The following is a 5,453-nucleotide window of genomic DNA, read 5'->3' as shown; positions in this document are numbered from 1 at the left end:
GAAAACACCATCAACATGATCTCCAACTCTGACGACATTGTAAATGTCATCATAATTAAAGATAAAAATAAGAAATAATCATCAAACACCATTACCTGAGGCCAAACCTCTAAGTTATTTTACTAGAACCCATGATAAATTTTGATCATGCAACTATGAGTTCCTCCTTGCCCAAGTACAACCTAGTCAACCAATTACTTAAAACTCCTGGCCATATCTCCATTTTTGAACTACTGCAAATTTCTCCAGAGCATAAAGAAATACTCACCAAAGCCTTAATTCCAAATGACCTATATATGAGTAGATTTTAGAACATGGTTAGAAATCTAGTTGCCCCTCACTATGTATCCTTTTCAACCCAAGATGATATGTCCATCATCTAGCCACAAAACTCTCCTTTGCCTATTAAAGTATTTATCCATAGAAATATAGTTAAGAGAGCATTGGTTTATGGTGGGGTAGGTCTCAATATTTGCGTACTAAATTTAGTGAATGTGCTAGGATATACAGAGGATACTGCTAACCTAGGGAAAGAAATCACCATCAAAGCTTATGATGAGGAGGAGAGATCCTCCAAATGCATGGTTATTTTGCCAATTAGGGTAGGACTAGTTGTGAAAGAAGCTATTTGTCAGGTCTTAGACTTGCAATTAACTTATAACATCCTATTAGGAAGACCATGGATTCATGAAATGTAGGCCATTCCCTTCACTTACCATCAATGTCTTAAATTTTTGTATAATTGGTCAAGAGGTGACCATACCTAGGGATCAACACTTTTCTCAATATTGTAACTCCCTTGTTCCTCATAATAGGGAAGAAACTAGCATCCTAACAAATAACATCAGCTAGTCCACATCAATAGACACTTCATTCTCTATCAGCTGAAATGAAAACCACTTATCTGCATTGATTAAGCGTAAAGAGAAAGTTAGTTGTTCGAGTTCTTCCCTTCCTTCACCATCATCATCCAAAGACTCTAAATAGTTAAACTATAAAAAAATGGATCAATTAATGAAAGAATTGATAGAAAGTGTAAACTATAATACAAAGGGGTAGGTGAGTACTCTGTCTCCTTATTTGATCCCCCAACTTCTTTGAGATCCGACAAAAAACCATCATCCACCACTAGACCTTATCACACACATTTTGTTAAAGCAAGTGGAGTACATCCAAGCTCGGTAGAAGAAATTAGTCAACAAAACATTGACATATCCCCCCACCTACATGGAAAAGGTTTTGATGTAATGAAAAAAATGGGATATACAAGAGATGGTCCCTTATAGAAAATGACAGGCATCGTTGAACCTCTAATAGCACAATTCAGGTCCAATAGATCCAAAATAGGGGTGGGGTACAACAAACAGTATAGGGCACAAACTTCTTTCGAGTCTCGTCCCAAGAATAGTGATTCCTCCTCTTCCACCTTGGTGTAGGTACCTAAGAAAATGGATGGTAATAACTAGAAAATAGCTGACATTATAAATATAAATTTATCACTCCCGGGTTCACATCATAGAGGAGAACCACCCATAGACACCTCTAGTAACAAAGATGATGGTGATTCCACTAAATGAGAATTTGAATCATTATTCAAAGAGTTTCTTGATGAAAAAGAATGTGATTTTGTTCACATGCCCGCATCCAATGGTTTCATTACACAAGGATCAACCTCTTGTCTGAGTTTTACTTCACCAAGAGTTAAAGCATAATAGAGAAACTTAGAGGATGATGAACATATTGAAGGGTTTCAATTTCAAACCCTATTTCCTAACTTATTTCCAATAGAAGTTGAAGATGACTACCATGAGCTGCTGGCAAACTCTACTTTTCCTGAAACTTTAGAGGAAGCACATGCCATAGACCTAATTGATACAACATATGAGCCATCTAAAAAGATCATTTCCTTAAACCCCACTAAACCCTTTCTATATTATGAATCACTCTCCATAGTCTTTCCTGAACTCATTAACTTGGATGTAATTGAGCCTCACTATATTCCCCATTTTGGCATTGGCCATGATGTCTTCATCTACCTTAACATGGTTAGCCATCTCATCCACGAAGAATAGAAAAAAACCACATAGTCAGGTCTGATATTAATCACCTTAGTCACACTAGAATAGGTCAAGTGTTTCATAGCCTTGATGATCACCACCAAGTTGTAGCTGATCTTGAGAAAAAAAAGAAACAAATAGAAGTGATGCATCCCAAAGTTAAAACCCAACTGCGGCACCCACCGATGAGTTGATTGATACCTTACCTTAGCACTCTGAGGAAAGATAATCCATTTTGATTGGACTGATAAAACAAGTTAACATTGGTACAAAGAAAGAACTAAGGATCATCTATTTGGCATAGTCCTTAAGGATAGAAGAAAGAAGTACATTTTCTCAGTTCTTCAAAGAGAGGCAAATAAACTTTGCATGGTCTTATGTAGACATGCAAGGATTAGACCCAACTTTAATCCTCCATAACCTCAACATTTCTCTAGAGGTCAAGTCAGTTAAGTAAAAGCTTAGAAAAATACATTCCGACATAGCTCTACTAGTCGAAGTAGAATTAGAAAAATTGATTAGCACCAACTTCACTTGGCCCTTGGCATATGCCTCATGGATATCCAAATTGTACCTATATCAAAGAAAAATGGTAGTATATGCATCTGCATTGATTTTTGGGATGTAAACAAAGGATGTTCTAAGGATGATTTTTACCTTCTCAATATTGACACCGTTGTAGATCTGATAGAAGGCCATTCCATGTTTTCACTCATGGATGGCTTTTTAGAGTATAATCAAACTAGGATAGCACTAGAGGACCAAGAGAAAATAACCTTTTCTTATGCATGGGCATATTTTGTTGGAATGTGACACCTTTTGAGTTGAAGAATGCAGGGGCCACCTATTAGTGGGCCATGACCACTATTTTTCATGATATGATGTATATCTTTATGGGAGATTATGTGGATGATATCCTTGCCAAATCCCATACTTGAGAAGAACATCTCGCCATCTTGGACAAGATATTTACCTACCTCGAAGCATTCAAGGTCAAGCTAAGTCCAAAGAAATGTGCTTTGGCATCAAAACTGGTAGGCTTCTAGGATATATTATTTCAGCCAAAGGAATAGAAGTTGATCCTAAAAAGGTATAGGCCATAGCCAACATGCAATCCTCAAAGAACCTAAGTCAGTTACACTCTCTTCAAGGTAGACTTCAATCAATTTTTCATTTCATTTCCTAGTTCTGTAGAAAAGTGTGTTCCTTTCATCCACTTATTATACAAAGACATAATTTTAAAATGGGATGATCAGTGTCAAAATGCTTTCAATTTACTCAAAAACTACTTGATGAATCCGCTCATGTTAGTAGCTCTAGTACCACACAAACCGTTGTTTCTCTACATTTCCCTAATAGATAATTCAATTGGAGCCATCTTAGCACAAGAAAATGACCAAGGAAAAGAAATGGCCATTTATTACATTACTCACATCTTGGTCAACTATGAGCTCAATTACTATTTTATTGAAAAAGCCTATTTAACCATAGTTTTTGCTTCCCAAAAACTATGCCATTATCTTTTGACACATAAGGTCAAGCTTATCTCCAAGATCAATTCCCTCAAATATCTTCTTAGTAAAACAACATTGATAGGTAGATTGGCCAAGTGGGTGATGATCCTAAGTGAGTTTGATATTGAATATGTCAATAGGAAAGAAATAAAAGGATAAGCTATAGCCAATCAATTGGCAAATGCACCTATAAAAATCTGAAATCCTATCGTGGATGATTTTCTAGATATGCACATTCTTCAAACAGAGCTGGTAACTTGGAAATTCTATTTTGATGGTTCTTAACACACCATGGATCAGGCATCAGTATTTTGTTCATCATGCCACTAGGTGTTACCATCCCCAAATCATACAAGCTACTTTTTCCCTGCACCAACAACATGGAAAAATATGAAGCTTTGGTCTTGGGTCTCAAACTAGCTTTAGAATGGAAACTAATAGTGCTAGAGATTTATGGAGATTCCTAGTTGGTCATTAATCAAGTTTTTGAGACATATCAGACCAAGGATGAAAAGTTATTGCCTTGCAAACATATGGTTGACACAATTAAGGAATGTTTTGTTCATATTACTTTTGACAAAAATCACAAAGATAAGAAAAAAAAGTAGTAGATGCCATGGCCACCTTGGCCTCCTTACTCCAATTACCAGTACAACGCAAGTCGTATGAGTTATTAGTAGAAGAGGTGGTTCAACTTGTGTTTACTCAACCTGATTCCCTTATCATTTATCATTTAGTTGCTCTTGATTCCCTTTGGTATAACCCCATCATCACTTACCTACATGATAACATGATCCCCTCCGACCTCTCATGCAACCAATGACATAATTTCATTTGAAAAACCTCATGCTACACTTTGGTGGCTAATACGCTATATAGGAAGGGTCTTGATGGTACTTTTTCTAGATGTCTTGAAAAGGATGAGTTCAGAGTCACTAGATGCAAGTAGTCCATGCCAAGATTTGTGGGTCACACTCTAGTGGGTTTACACTAGAAAAGAAGATTCTTAGAACAGGATTTTTTTGCAAACCATGGAAAAGGATTCTATCAACTATGTTAAGACCTACAAAAAATGTCAAATCCATGGTAACCTTGTTCATACACTAGCCCAAGAGCTCAACCCTTTGGCCACACTGTGGCCTTTTTGTCAGTGAGACTTCAATTTGATTGGAACCATCCACCCACCCTCCTCCAGTAGACATAAATGGATTATCACCACCATAGAATATTTCACCAAGTGGGTTGAAGTGGCACCACTTTCTGATTCTATGGGAAAACAAATCTCTTTCTTCATTCTATACCATATCATTTGTCAGTTTGGCATATCCTATACCATTATCATGGACAATGCCTTATACTTTAAAAATTGTTTAATTGATGAATTAGATAAAAGAATTACATTATACACCACTCCTCATTAATTTATTATCCCCTAGGCAATGACCAAGTAGAGACCAGCAATAAAACTATTATCAACATTCTCAAAAGAACTGTCAATAATATTGGTAGAGATTGGCATTTATAGCTAAATCTCACCCTATGGGCCTACAAGATGAGTGTTAGGACACCCACAGGTGCAACACCCTTCTCCTTGGTTTATGGTTGTAAAGCTATTCTTCCTTTAGAGGTTGATATCCCATCCTTGAGAGTTACTCTTTGTGACATCCTATTAGATGAGGACTATAGAGTGACTCATCTAGAGCACCTAGAATTTTTACAAGAACACCAATGTGCAACACATGAACACCTCAAAGTGTATCAAAATAGGTTATCAATAAATTATAACAAAAATGTAAAACCTCATGTTTTTAAGATTGGTGACCTAGCCCTCTGAGAAAACTCCAAAAATCAAGTTGCTAGGGAAAATAAAGGAAAACATGAG

The sequence above is a fragment of the Cupressus sempervirens genome, chromosome 11, assembly GCF_028749045.1.
Source record: "Cupressus sempervirens isolate cs-2001-9-10 chromosome 11, ASM2874904v1, whole genome shotgun sequence".
NCBI classification, from domain to species: domain Eukaryota; kingdom Viridiplantae; phylum Streptophyta; class Pinopsida; order Cupressales; family Cupressaceae; genus Cupressus; species Cupressus sempervirens.
This window is presented reverse-complemented; position numbering follows the sequence as displayed.